Source organism: Budorcas taxicolor, chromosome 20, assembly GCF_023091745.1.
Source record: "Budorcas taxicolor isolate Tak-1 chromosome 20, Takin1.1, whole genome shotgun sequence".
Lineage (NCBI taxonomy): Eukaryota > Metazoa > Chordata > Mammalia > Artiodactyla > Bovidae > Budorcas > Budorcas taxicolor.
Window position 1 is genome coordinate 48,694,226 of NC_068929.1, and position 16,179 is coordinate 48,710,404.

Consider the following 16,179-nt stretch of genomic DNA (forward strand, 5'->3'; position numbering starts at 1 on the left):
AGAAAAGTTATGACCAACCTAGATAGTATATTCAAAAACAGAGACATTACTTTGCAGATTAAGGTCCATCTAGTCAAGGCTATGGTTTTTCCTGTGGTCATGTATGGATGTGAGAGTTGGACTGTGAAGAAGGCTGAGCACTGAAGAATTGATGCTTTTGAATTGTGGTGTTGGAGAAGACTCTTGAGAGTCCCTTGGACTGCAAGGAGATCCAAGCAGTCCATTCTGAAGGATATCAACCCTGGGATTTCTTTGGAAGGAATGATGCTAAAGCTGAAACTCCAGTACTTTGGCCACCTCATGTGAAGAGTTGACTCATTGGAAAAGACCCTGATGCTGGGAGGGATTGAGGGCAGGAGGAGCAGGGGACGACTGAGGATGAGATGGCTGGATGGTATCACTGACTCAATGGATGTGAGTCTGAGTGAACTCTGGGAGATAGTGATGGACAGGGAGGCCTGGCGTGCTGCGATTCATGGGGTTGCAAAGAGTTGGACACGACTGAGCAACTGAACTGAAATGGACAGTGGTATACAGAAACATGCCCCCATTCATGACACTAAATACCTTATTTCTCTAGCAGTTCTAGCTGTCATGTCACAAATAGGGTCCTGTGTTGCCGGGAGAAAAAGTTGCCATCATTTCTTCTCTAATAAGAGAGGGGAGGTACAACTACCATCCTTAATGGAGGCCCTTTAAAGCTAGTATCCAGCCACAGTCTTTGAATGGACTCAAGTCAAGATAGTCAATGAAAAAGCAATAGTCTACATTGTTGCAGGTGACTCAGGAATCTAGGTAATTTATACATGCAGCTGTTGGATCCTTTCATAAATGTTTGGCTTAATGCTGAATGTATCCTTTTCATTATATAGTCAACTTCTGCTGTGAGCACTTGATTTATGGCTTAATGATATGATTATGCCCAGTTGATGATAAGTAGTTCTAGTCACAGGATCACCTGAAATACTAGAGTCAAGTTTTAATAGAACATAGTGGCATAAGAAGCTGTTATTCAAAATATGAGTAATTTACTGTCACAGAAACTAAGACTTTGTCCCCCAATGTCAACTAGACTCTCTAATTAGGATATTTTAAGCTTCATCATACCTTTTCATAGCTCTTTTTCTTTTTTTTCCCCAAGGAGTAAGCATCTTTTAATTTTGTGGCTGCAGTCACTGTCTACAGTGATTTTGGAGCTTAAGAAAATAAAATCTGTCACTATTTCCACTTTTCCCCCATCTATTTGCCATGAAGTGGTACTAGAGACTTCTGAGAATCCCTTGGACAGCAAGGTCAAACCAGTGAATCTGAAAGGAAATCAACCCTAAGTACTCATTGGAAGGACTCCTGCTGAAGCTGAAGCTCCAATATTTTGGCCGCCTGATGCAAAGAGCTGATTCATTGGAAAAGACCTTGATGCTGGGAAAGACTGAGGGGAAGGGGAGAAGGGGATGACAAAGGATGAGACGGTTGGATTGGTATGACTTAGAACTGAGCACAAGCACAAGATTGTGTTGCGTTGATGTGGGCCCTAAGTCCAATGATTAGTGTTTTTTTAAGGAGAAAGAGACAGAACAGGTAAACACACAGTTTAAAGGGCCATGTGATGGTGGAGACAGGGGTTGGAGGGATGCAATTTTGAGTCAAGTCATGTCAAGAATTTTCCAATGATCATCACAAGTTAGGGAGAAGAAAGAAGGATTCTTGCTTAGTGTCTCCAGAGGGAGCATGATCCTGCTGACACCTTAATTTTAGACTTCTTGCCACTAGAACTGTGAGAAAATACATTTCTGTTGCTTAAAGTCATGTACTTGCAGTATTTGCTGTAACAGCCCTAGGATACTAATACCTCTACTATATACAATAGACTTACCAGTGATATTCCAACTGAACAAACATTTCTTTGTGATATTCTTATACAGATGGACATTTGCCAAATGTTTATGGCTTGCAGGTTATGATTTTGCTTCTGTGACAGATTCATAGTGGGAGCTTTGCAATAACAACAACAAAAAGTATTGGGTGAAGGACAATATTATTTCTCCTGAAAGATAAAAACTGGTTTGACAGGCTGTAACTGGAGAATGCAAATTTTCTGTTTAAAAATAATGAAATAAAAGCATTTTATTTCAATTTATCTTTCTCAACCCCTGGAAAATACCCAAAAGAACAAAAGAATAGTAGAAGATTAGAGCTTTAATACAATGGAAAACAAAACAAAACAAAACACATAATTCCAAGATACAAACAGAATTTTACTAGCCAAAATTGTGAAATATTAACCTAAACAAGAGTGTGTGGTGTTTATTTTCACAAACTTCTTCAGTTCCCAAGACATCCATACATTAAAAAAAAAAAAAAAGCGAGTTCCATATCCTGCATAATCTCTTCAAAATTACATCTAAGGCATTAAGCATTACTGGAAGGCTGGGGTACCATGGAATATATCCTGTTGGGACCTAGATATTTCAAACAGAAAAGAAGGTACCTGGAAAAAAAAAGAAAAAAAAAACAGAGCAACAACAACAAAACTAGTAAAAATAAACAAAACCATTTATACCTTTTCTTTCATAGCCTGATAGTTGCTTCAGTAAAAGCTAAACAGAGGACAAAAGAAGAGTATTTCCATAGATTAAATATTCATGTACTAAAACTTAGTTTACAGTGGGATGGCATTTGGAGATGGGGCCTTTGATTGGTCATCTTAATAGTGGACCCCTTATGAATGCATGATACCAAATCTGCTAGTATCTTGCTCTTGAATTTCCCAGCCTTCAGAACTGTGAGAACTATGTTTCTGTTGTTTACATGCTACTCAGTCTATGGTACTTCATTACAGCAGTCTGAACAGATTAAGAGAAAAACAGAGGGACCAATCCATGACCTTCTGAGTTGAGGCATGCTCTGGATACTGTGGTTTTCAATAAGATGTGCTCTCAATACTACATTTTCCTTTCTTCACTTTCTTTTATTCTTCTGAGGTGTAAACTTGCAAGCCACATATTTCAGACACCATAGCTAGCTAAATTTCTCTTGATTTCTGCCAACTGGAGGCACTAAATAGAATTTAGAAGAAAGAAAGAAGAAATAGAATATTACTTTGCTGTTGCTCTCAGCTTCTGTCAGCACCTGCGGCTGTGAGAGTAGCAGTACCATAAGGGCAAAAAAGGCATCTTGATCATGTTCTTCCTGGAATGGAGCCTCCATTCTACGAGGAGAGTATGCAGAGGTTAGGGGCAGAAAAAGGCAGATCAGCTCTGCAGATATATAAAAATTAACTGAACAATATGCTCGCTGAAATGGCTGAAATTTGTAATATTTAACCTACATTTAATAAAGCTCTTTTTTAAAGGTGATTTTATGCAGCAATGAATGTCAACAGCTTTGAGAGTAGTTTAGCAGCAAAGGGAGAATGGACTCCTGGTTTTTGCTTAACCACAGTAGCAGACACAGACAGCTTGCACTTCATACTGTCAGCAACTCTGGGGCCAAGATGGTCAGATGAGTTGTAGCCTAAAAGCAGGGACAGTTTCTTGATCTATGAAGAACAACTCACCTCTTCACTTAACACCTCTAGCCACTCCATCACTCTTGCAACCGATAGTTAGCTATAAATTTCTCCATCCTCAGTATTCTTGTCTGGAGAATCCCAGGGACAGAGGAGCCTAGTGGGCTGCTGTCTATGGGGTCGCACAGAGTCAGACACGACTGAAGCGCCTCAACAGCAACAGCAGCAGCAAATACTGAAAGATGTTCCTCACTGGAATGGACACTTAACTGATTCAAGCTAAGGGTTTTGTTGTGTGATGAATCACATCCAGCAAATGTATGCTGAAACCAGATAATATTTTCTATCAACCAAGCAATTTGTTGAGGAAGTTTGGAAACAGCACCTCTGAATCCATGCCCCAGAAGGCCCCAGTTACCACAGTTGCCAACATCTCTGACAAGCAGCAAAAAAAATTCAACGATGGATCATACTTAGAAAGAAAATGAGCTCTATGCACAAAACATTTTTCTTTAAATCAGTAAAATACATTTCTAATGAAAATATGGTTACAGTAAAACCAAGGGTATGAAGGAAATGCTTCTCATTATTCTCACAGGATTTATAGGTAATATCATCTTTATAAGTAATAAGTGAAATTTGAACAATGAGAACAAGTAGTCCAAAAAGACTTTGTAGAAAGTCCAAAGATAATGGAACTGAGTCACAATATGACAAAAAATGAAAAGCTAAAGCATTGTATGTGAAAAAAGCTAGATGTTTCTAAGTAGTTATAAGTATGACTCAGGCAGAAAGAGAGGGAAGGAGAGAGGAATATAAATATGATCATACAAAGAATAATAGACTTAAAAAGAAAGTATATCTAACATATATTATGGGTATTTTTAAGAAATAAGCAAATGGAATGCAAAATATAGAAAGTCTAAAGTATAATTATTTTTAACATTTTTTTTTTCTGAAATAAAGACAGAAAATGTGCAGACTGAAGGGGCTCATACATTTCCAAGAAATAATGAAACCTAACATTTATACCTAGCATTCCAAATCAAAGCATATTCTGGAAAAGATGTTAAAAATCAGGTACAAAGAAAGAATCCTAGGAGTAGGTGGGGAAAAAATCATGTCCCCTACTAGCATGAAATATCAAGCGGAATTTGACTTCTTCACAGTAATATTCATGTAAGGAGACAGTTTGATCAGTATCTAAAATACACTGAGAGGAAGAACACATGATGCAAGAATTTTATAATCAGCTAAGTTATCTTTTGATTATAAAGAAAATTTTTGAGTATAAAGGAAAAGTATGTCGTTTATGAATAGCAAGGTCTGAATCTCCTAGGGGAGAAGGCTAGATGGTGATAAAGTAGGAAAAATGGAGAAATAGTGCTGAAATCAACTGATTAGGTGATGAGAACTAAGGGATATTTTTTAAAATGTTGTAATAGACACTCATGCTAACTCATTTAATAAAAAGATTAATTTTTATTTAATTAAAGTGGCAGAAATGTAAGTGAGGTGGTCAGAATAATCAGAGCAAAAGTAGTGAAAATATTCAGCCAGCCTCCTTTAGGTTGCAGAGTCTGTTAAGTTTGACTCTGTCACCATATAAGGAGTTTTGTTCATATGCAAGTCTCCTTCTGTGGGGACAAAGTCCAAAGCTGATTTTTTCTATGCTCACAGCTTTTTCAGAATCAAGTCACCTAATAACATTCAGGAAGAACTTTAAGCAGCATCTTCATTCTTTCTGTGAACTACTTAGGGCAACTTGGATTCTGGCTTTCCAGACCAACCCACCAAAACCTAGTGTACATCCTCTTTAATGACACAGTTCTGAAAATGGAAATCTTGTTTATCCCTAGCCCACATCCATCTTTCTATTGTTTCATTTTTAAAATTGTACTTATTTATTTTTTATGACCATGGTGAGTCAGTTGTGGTGTGTGGGCTTTCTCTAGTTGCAATGAGCAGGGACTACTCTTTGTTGCAATGCATGGGCTTCTCCTTGTGGTGATTTCTCTTGTTATTAAGCATAGGCTCCAGGCTTGTGGACTTCAGTAGTCACAATACACGGGCTCAGTAGTTGTGGCCCTCGGGCTTAGTTGCATGTGGAATCCTCCCAGACCAGGGATTGAACCCATATCCTCTGCATTAGCAGGTGGATTCCTAACCATTGGACCACCAGGGGCAGTCCTTTTCTTTTTCTTTTCTTTTTTTTTTTTTTTTTTTCTGTTTCTATATATAGATAATAGATAAAGAACTAGAGATATAATTTCACACTGAACTTATTAAAAATTCTATTATCTTACAAGGTGTTACTTATATTATTTCATTTGACTTCTCCAGTACTGTTAATAGTTGGCATCATATTTCTCATTTCACAGCACAGAAATTCAGTTCCATGAGGTTAAAGCCACTTGTTCTAAATTACACAGAAATTTAGTTTTGTGTCTGATATTAGAAGAATCTTTTTGAACTTTCCTGTCACCCTTTACTGTAACTGTAAAATGCAGCTAATTGATCATCAGTTCAGTTCAGTTCAGTTCAGTCTCTCAGTCATGTCCGACTCTTTGCGACTCCATGAATCGCAGCACTCCAGGCCTCCCTGTCCATCACCATCTCACAGAGTTCACTCAGACTCACGTCCACCGAGTCAGTGATGCCGTCCAGCCATCTCATCTTCTGTCGTCCCCTTCTCTTCCTGCCCCCAATCCCTCCCAGCATCAGAGTCTTTTCCAATGAGTCACGTATTATAAATGATATGATTCCAGAGAATAAATTCTTAGTGTTAAATTTAAAAGTAATTGTTTATAGGGACCCTGTCCTCACATCTTTAATGACAGAAATCACAGATCTTATTCATGAGGGTCACAGTTTTTGAAGTAAAATATTATATTTTTATTTCTATTACAGTAATAGGTACTCTTACAGTAACACCAAAATAAGAAGACGGTACACAAAAGGAAAAATACAGATCAATTTCTATCATAAAATAAATGTAGAGATTTATGCAAGACAGCAAAAAAGGCACAGATGTGTATAACAGACTTTTGGACTCAGAGGGAGAGGGAGACGGTGGGATGATTTGGGAGAATGACATTGAAACATGTATACTATCATGTAAGAATCGAATTGCCAGTCTATGTCCAATGCAGGATACACATGCTTGGGGCTGGTGCACAGTGATGACCCAGAGAGATGTTATGGGGAGGGAGGTGGGAGGGGGGTTCATGTTTGGGAACGCATGTACATCTGTGGTGGATTCATGTCAATGTATGGCAAAACCAATACAGTATTGTAAAGTAAAATAAAGTAAAAATTAAAATTAAAAAAAAAATCTCCTTCCCTCCACTGTGACTTTTAAGTTTCCATAATGACCTCGCTCCTGAAAAACAGTACGGAAAATAATAAGAATTTATCCAACATTGTTACTTAAATCTCAGATATGTGTATTCAGATTGGTAGTGAATGTTTCTGGTGAAATATTAATATTAAAGAATGCAGATTTGGATTTGTTAAAAAAAATGTAGAAATCCTCAGCAAAATTAATAAATGGAATTAGTAATATATAAAACAAGTTATACACTGTTATTGATTGATATTCATTCTCAACATATAAAGCTAGTTCAATATTAAAAATATATTAATGTAATTCACCCAATCCTAAAGACAAAAAAAAGAATTACATGGTCTTATAATTCAGTGCAGAAGACTTTGACAAATTTCACAACTGTTCATATAATAAAATCAAACAAACAAAAAACTTTCAGAAAAACAGGAATAGAGAGTAACTTCTCTCACTTCATTAATAGCATCAACCAAAATAAAATAAATAAATAAATAACAAGAAAACCAAAGAGAAAAATCTCATAGTTAACATACTGAATTATTTCCCTTCTCAAGATCAGAACCAAAGCAAAGATATTCACTCTTATAGTTCTCATTTAGAATAGTATGAAATGTTCTAGCAAGTGCCGTAAGGCAATAAAAATAGTTAAAAGACAGATATGTAGTTAAGAAAGAATTAAAATTGTCTCTAACTGCAGATGAGATGATGATATACAAACTAACGTCTAGGAATACACTAAAAGAAAATTCTAGAGTTAATATGCTCTGCAGAGATACATGATATACAGCCAACATAAAATATTAATTGCATTCCTATAAGGTAGGAATTACAAACAAATAGATTTTTATATTCACTCAAAACTGAAATATATCCAAATAACCAATTTATTTATAAGAAACAAATAGTCATTGAAATTTTTTGTCATTGAAAACTATAAAATACTAATAAAAAGTAAAAAAAAAAAAATTAAAAAATACTAATAAAATATCAAAGAGGTTCTAAACGGAAAGACATCTAGTGTTTATAGATTGGGAGTTTCAACTTGGTAACTCTGTTAGTTTTGCAAAGGCTATCATAACAAAATATCAAAGACTAAGCAGCTTAAATAAGATAAATATATTCTCTCACAATTCTGAGGCTTGTAAATGGTCATCTCTTCTCTGTGGAATCCAACAAAGAAAAGATAACCTTTTAAGTCAATTGTATTAGAGAAATTTGATAGGTTAAAAAAAAAAAAAAAGTGAGCCTGAGGGGACTTCTCTGGTGGTCCAGTGGTTAAGACTTCACCTTCCAATGGAAGAGGTGAGGGTAAGATCCCAGGTTTCGAAGCTAAGATCACATACCTCATGGTCAAAAAACCAAAACATAAAACAGAAACAATGTTGTAACAAATTCAATAAAACTTTAAAAAGAAATGTTAGGGCCTTCACCTAAATCACACATCTTATGTAAAATTTAATATCCTGGCTGTGATATTGAATTACAGTCTAAGATGTCAACACTGAGAGAAAAATGGATAATGAGTACATGAAATTCCCTTGTATTATTTCTTATTATAGCTATTGAATCTACAATTACTTCAAAATTCACCTTTTTAAAAAGTTTAAATATAGCATTTAAATCCTAAATAAGATTGAAAAAATCTGAATGTTGATTCATAAAATAAAGCCTTTGTCAATTTGGTGCTTGTGTTATCAAGAGCTAGGAAGATTGCTGTGATTTTATGAAAAGAAGAGATTACTCTGTGCAGCCTCTCCTTCTATGATAACTTACATGAGTACAACCTAACTAGAAGACAGACCTATTTACCAAGCAGCTGGAGGAACACATACTATCTCTATATATGCATATATTTCATCTTCAGGAAATTAGAAATCCCTGAGCTCTAAAATGAATATTATAGTGCTTAGGAATCAGAAATGTTATTTGTTAATTTCATAGTTTAGGAAGATCTTTCATTATGACCTAAGGCGGAAAAAAAACTAATATGTAAATTAAGCAAAAGAAAATTATGATAAAAGAAAAACAAAGAGAAAACCCAACAGAGAAGGTAATGAAATTTTGGTAGAGATCATTACAGATGCTTTTAAGAAATAAAAGCAGTAGAACATAATGATAGACATGATTTAAAACAGAAAAATTTTGAGAATTAAGGTAGTACATGCAAGACTTAATGGTTATTATAACCTCCAAAAGTGACAGAAACAGAGGATGAAAATTATTTTCCAAGCAAGATTTTCAAACAAGATTTTCAATTTTAAAGATTTTTTTTAACTGACTGTGAAAATTATTTCAGCCTAAAATTCTCCTTCAAGAGTCACTGGATGGTGATTTTGAACTCTTGAAGATGGCAAGATAATTGGCGTTTTATTACTCAATATGTCTGCAAGCATAATAATGAAAATATTGCTTATTGACTTTCAATTCTGAGTCAATCCTTAGGTCATGGAAAGAAAAATAAGATGTTATTTAAGGATGGAATAACAATCCAAGAACTGTGATAATGCAAAAGTGTAACTTATACAAACCCTATCAAGAACAAAATTGATAGAAAAGAAATAACACTAAAATCATTATATTATATAAAATATGAAAACTGAATAAAAATGATTAAAGTTAATTACATTGCTTATACTAAAGATAACTGACTGTAAAAACAAAAGAATAACATAATTGACCAAAACAGCTATGGAGGAAAGGACCTGAGTAAGTTAAATATTTGTATTTGATTTGATGTTGCTGCTGCTAAGTCGCTTCAGTCTTGTCTGACTCTATGTGACCCCATAGATGGCAGCTCACCAGGCTCCTCTGTCCCTGGGATTCTCCAGGCCAGAAACTGGAGTGGGTTGCCATTTCCTTCTCCAGTGCTTGAAAGTGTAAAGTTAAAGTGAAGTCGCTCAGTCGTGTCCGACTCTTAGTGACCTCATGGCCTGCAGCCCACCAGGTTCCTCCTTCCATGGGATTTTCCAAGCAAGAGTACTGGAGTGGGGTACCATTGCCTCCTCTGGATTTGATAATGAGGGAACAATAAATGTTATCTGATATCAATCAATTTAGAAACAAACGTATATTGTTTGGGATGGGAAAAAAGCAAAATATAAACAATTTTAGAAAAGTTGCCTGGAGAGTAGACTTAGAAGTGAAGCTGTGGTCTGACCCTATTCACATTTAATATAAAAAATTCTTTAACATGTGATTTTTTAATAGGCATATATTATTTGAAAAAAGCAAATATTTTAAAACTATAACACTACTTACTTATAAGTAATAGTGACATAAGATAGGAAGATAGCTATTGTTGAATTGATATGAAAAAATAGAATAAAAGTAATTTACAAAATCATGCATATAAACATTTTTTCTAGCATTTTTATGATAAAATATGTTATTTTTCCTTGATTTATACTCAGTTCAGTTCAGTCGCTCCGTCATGTCCGACTCTTTGTGACCCCATGTGTTGCAGCATGCCAGGCCTCCCTGTCCATCTCCAACTCCCGGAGTTCACCCAAACCCACGTCCATCGAGTCAGTGATGCCATCCAGCCATCTCATCCTCTGTCATCCCCTTTTTCTCCTGCCCCCAATCCCTCCCAGCATCAGAGTCTTTTCCAATGAGTCAACTCTTCGCATGAGGTGGCCAAAGTACTGGAGTTTCAGCTTTAGCATCATTCCTTCCAAAGATTTATACTACTGAGTTTGAAATATCAGCTACCCAAGTCTCTTTGTTTCTTCCTAGCTACTTGACTAGCAGCTACTTCTATTTGTGAGTAGATGACATGAGTATTACAAGCAAATAAAGTAATTGGTCTTCAATTAGACTAAATTTTCACCAAGTGGGTTATTATATACTGATTATATCCACAGTTTAAGTGGCCACACTCACAACTCAGCTGTGTTCTTAATTTAATTAATTATACTTTCCAAGTTAAGAAAATTATGCTTTGCATAAAATATCATTTCATTAAATTAGCCACAATAAGAACCACTTTTCACTGGGAATATATAGAGTACATTTTAAATAATTTTTACCATGAAATTTAAACTCTCTTGCTTCTTGGAAGGAAAGCTATGACAAACATAGACAGCATATTAAAAAGCAGAGACATCACTTTGGCAAAAAATATCTGTATAGCCAAAGCTATGGTTTTCCAGTAGTCATCTATAGATGTGAGAGTTGGACCATAAAGCAGGCCGAGTGCCTCAGAACTGATACTTTCAAACTGTTGTGCTAGAGAAGCCTCTTGAGAGTCCCTCGGACAGTAAGGAGATCCAAACAGTTAATCCTAAGGGAAATCAACTCTGACTATTCATTGCAAGTACTGATGCTGGACCTGAAGCTCCAATGTTTTGGCCACCTGATGCGAAGAGCCACCTTGCTGGAAAGACCCTGATGCTGGGAAAGATTGAAGGTAAAAGGAGAAGGTGATGGCAGAGGATGAGATTTTAGATAGCATCTTCAACTCAATGGACATGAATTTCAGCAAACTCCAGGACATAGTGAAGCCTGACATGCTGCAGTCCATGGGGTTGCAAAGAATTGGTCAGGATTAGTGACTGAACAATGACAAAAATCATGCGAAGTATTATACTGAGCATTCCTAACATGTAAATTTACCCCCAAGGATGTGATCAGAGTTGATGGAATAAGCAATGGGTATACCAGGTGGTGCTAGTGGTAAAGAATCTGCTTGCTAATGCAGGAGACATAACAGACATGGGTTCAATCCCTGGGTCAGGAATATCCCCTGGACGAGGGCACAGCAACCCACTCCAATATTCTTGCCTGGAGAATCCCATGGACAGAGGAAACTGGTGGGCTACAATCTGTGAGGTTGCATAGACTTGGACATAACTTAGCAAAAGAGCACATACAATAAAAAGTGGATTTGAGGGTTAAAACTAAAAAAAAAAAATAGAAAAATTTGGAGGTGATTCCAATTTTATTACTAGTACCAATAATGTTACATTGAAGAACATTTAATGCATGTGATTTCAAGTTAATGTCAGTGTACTTTTGAGGCTGTGTGATAGTTTTCTGGAAAAGGAATTGCTAGGTCAAAGGCTAAATAGATCTCTGATTTTGTTAGACATTGACAAAATCCTCTCCATAGATATTGTCCCATTTTACATCTTGAGAAACAAAATATTAAACTGTTTCTTTCCTTCTTAGTCTTACCAACAGTGTAATCAAACATTTCACATATTTTGAATCTTATAGGTGAGTAATAGTTGTGGTTTTAATTTGCATTTTTCTCATTAAAATGATTTAATACAAAGGTAAGTGGAGTATTTTATAACAAGCATTACTCCATTGAAAGTGAAAAATATATATTTGGATATGAATGGCTCAGGGAAGTATCCTGGGTTAATGACAGAAGTGGCTGTTTAATTGTAATTAATTAGGTTAATCTTAAACCATCCATTTTCCTTAGGACTACACTGTAAAGTTAATGTAAGTCATGGTTCATCCATAGTCATCCGACCCACAAGATGGCTGAGTAGAAGGACTTGTGCTCATCTCCTGTAAGAACTCCAAAATAATATCTTGCTGCTGAAAAAGATAATCCATGTGCAAGGACAAAGGAGAAGCCCCAGCAAGACAGTAGGAGGGGAGGACTTGTGTTTAGAATCAAACCCCATACTCCCCAGAGACACTCAAAGGGCTCAAATGAAACCTTGTGTGCACCAGGAGACCCCACAGAGACTGAGCCAGACCTGCCTTTGAATGTCTGAGTGTTTCTTGTGGAAGTTCGGGTCATCAGTGGCCTGCCTTAGGGGCAGGGGCTCTGGGTGGGGCAGGCCTGAATGCGGCATAAACCCCTTTGGAAGAGGTCACCATTAATACCACCATAGAGCAGCCAGAACTTAAGCAGGACTGGGGAAACAGACTCTTGGAGGGCACAAACGAAACCTTGTTCACACCAGGACCCAGGAGAAAGGAGCAGTAACCTCTCAAGAGACAGATCCAGACTTACCTGTGAGTGTCCAGGAGTCTTCGGTGGAGGTGTGAGTTGGCAGTGGCATGCTACAGGGTTGGGGGCATTAAGTGCAGCAGCACATGCAGGGGACTTTTAAAGGAGGCCACCATTATCTTTATAACCTCCCATAGTTTGGTCTCAGGTCAAACAACAGGGAAGGAACACAGCCCGTTCCATCAATAGAAAATTGGATTAAAGATTTACTGAGCATGGCCCCACCCATCAGAACAAGACCCAGTTTCCCCTTTAGCCAGTCTCTACCATCAGGGAGCTTCCATAAGACTCTTATCATTATTCCTTAGAGGGCAGACAGAATGAAAACCCCAGTCACAGAAAACTAATCAAACTGATCACATGGGCCACAACCTTGCCTAACTCAATAAAACTATGAGTGATGCCATCCAAGATAGATGGGTCATGGGAGAGTTCTGACAAAAAGTGGTCCACTGGAGAAGGGAATGGCAAACCACTTCAGTATTCTTGCCTTGAGAACCCCATGAACAGTACGAAAAGGCAAAAAGTTATGACACTGAAAGATGGGCTCTCCAGGTCGGTAGGTGCCCAATATGCTACTGGAGAAGAGTGGAGAAATAACACCAGAAAGAATGAAGAGACAGAGCCAAAGTGAAAACAATGCTCAGTTGTGGATATGACTGATGGTGGAAGTAAAGACCAATGCTATAAAGAAAAATATTGAATAGGAACCTGGACTAATAAGTCCATGAATCAAAGTAAATTGGAAGTGGTCAAACAGAATTTGGCAAGAGTGAAAAGAGATATTTTAGGAATCAATGAACTAAAATGGACTGGAATGGGCAAATTTAATTCAGATGACCATTATATCTACAACTGTGGGCAAGAATCCCTTAGAAGAAATGGAGTAGCCATCATAATCAACAAAAGAGTCCAAAATGCAGTACTTGGGTGCAATCACAAAAATGTCGAAAACTCTCAGTTAATTTCCAAGGCAAAACATTCAATATCACAGTAATCCAAGTATATGCCCCAACCAATAATGCTGAAGAAGCTGAATTTGAATGATTCTATGATGACCTATAAGATCTTCCAGAACTAACACCCAAAAGAGATGTCCTTTTTATTCAGTTCAGTTCAGTCACTCAGTCATGTCTGATTCTTTGTGGCCCCATGAATCTCCACATGCCAAGCCTCCCTGTCCATTACAGGGAAATAAAATGAAAAATATGAAGTCAAGAGATACCTGGAGTAACAGGCAAATTTGGCCTTGGACATCACCAGATGGTCATTACTAAAATCAGATTGATTATGTTCTTTGCAGCCAATCATGGAGAAGCTTTATGCAGTCAGCAAAAATAAGACTGAGGGCTGACTGTGGCTCAGATCATGAACTCTTCATTGCCAAATTCAGACTTAAACTGAAGAAAGTAGGGGAAAACACTACACATTCAGGTATAACCTAAATCAAATCTTTTACAATATATACAGTGGAAGTGACAGATTCAAGGGATTATCTGATAGACAGAGTGTCTGAATATCCATGGTCAGAGATTCATGACAATGTACAGGAGGCAGTGGTCAAGACCATCTCTCAAAAAAAGAAATGCAAAAAGCCAAAATGGTTGCCTCAGGGGGCCTTACAAATAGCTGAGAAAAGAAAAGCAGATAAAGCAAAGATATACTCAAACTCACGTCCATCGAGTCGGTGATGCTATCCAGCCATCTCATCCTCTGTCGTCCCCTTCTCCTCCTGCTCCCAGTCCCTCCAAGCATCAGGGTCTTTTCCAATGAGTCAACTCTCAGTATCAGGTGGCCAAAGTATTGGAGTTTCAGCTTCAGCATCAGTCCTTCCAATGAACACCCAAGACTGATCTCCTGTAGGATGGACTGGTTGGATCTCTTTGAAGTCTAAGGAACTCTCAAGAGTCTTCTCCAACACCACAGTTCAAAAGCATCAATTCTTCAGCACTCAGTTTTCTTCACAGTCCAACTCTCACATCCATACATGACTACTGGAAAAACCATAGCCTTGACTAGATGGACCTTAGTCGGCAAAGTAATGTCTCTGCTTTTGAATATGCCATCTAGGTTGGTCATAACTTTCCTTCCAAGGAGTCAGTATCTTTTAATTTCATGGTTGCAATCACCATCTGCAGTGATTTTGGAGCCTCCCAAAATAAAGTCTGACATTGTTTCCACTCTTTCCCCATCTATTTCCCATGAAGTGCTGGGACCAGATGCCATGATCTTAGTGTTCTGAATGTTCAGTTTTAAGCCAACTTTTTCACTCTACTTTTTCACTTTCATCAAGAGGCTCTTTAGTTCTTTTTCACTTTCTTCCATAAGGGTGGTGTCATTTTCATATCTGAAGTTATTGATTTCTTCTGGCAATCTTGATTTCAGCTTGTGCTTCTTTCAACCCAGCATTTCTCATGATGTACTCTGCATATAAGTTCAATAAGCAGGGTGACCAGCCCCATTACTTTATGGCAAATAGATGCTGAAAACAGTGGAAACAGTGGCTGACTTTATTTTGGGGGCTCCAAAATCACTGCAGATGGTGATTTCAGCCATGATGTGAAAGACACTTACTCCTTGGAAGGAAAGTTATGACCAACTTAGACTACATATTAAAAAGCAGAGACATTATTTGCCAGCAAAGGTCCATCTAGTCAAGGTTATGGTTTTTCCAGTGATCGTGTATGGATGTGAGATTTGGACTATAAAGAAAGCTGAGTGCTGAAGAATTGATGCTTTTGAACTGTGGTGTTGGAGAAGACTCTTGAGAGTCCCTTGGACTGCAAGGAGATCCAACTAGTCCATCCTAAAGGAGATCAGTCTTGGGTTTTCATTGGAAGGGCTGATGTTGAAGCTGAAACTCCAATACTTTGGCCTCCTGATGTGAAGAGCTGTCTCATTTGAAAAGACCCTGATGCTGGGAAAGATTGAGGGCAGGAGGAGAAGGGGACGACAGAGGATGAGATGGTTGGATGGCTTCACTGACTCAATGGACATAGATTTGGGTGGACTCCAGGAGCTGGTGATAGGGAGGGCTGGGGTGCTGCAGTTCATGGGGTCGCAAAGAGTTGGACATGACTGAGTGACTGAACTGAACTGAAGGGAATATTTCATGCAAAGGTGGGTACAATAAAGGACAGAAACAGTATGGATCTAACTGAAGCAGAAGATATTAAGAAAAGGTGGGATCAATACACCGAAGAAGTATACAAAAAAGAACTTCATAACCTAGATAACCACAATGGTGTGATCACTCACCTAGAGCGAGACATCCTGGAATGTGAAGTCCAGTGAGCCTTACAAAGCATCACTATGAACAAAGATAGTGGATGTGATGGAATTTCAGCTACTTCA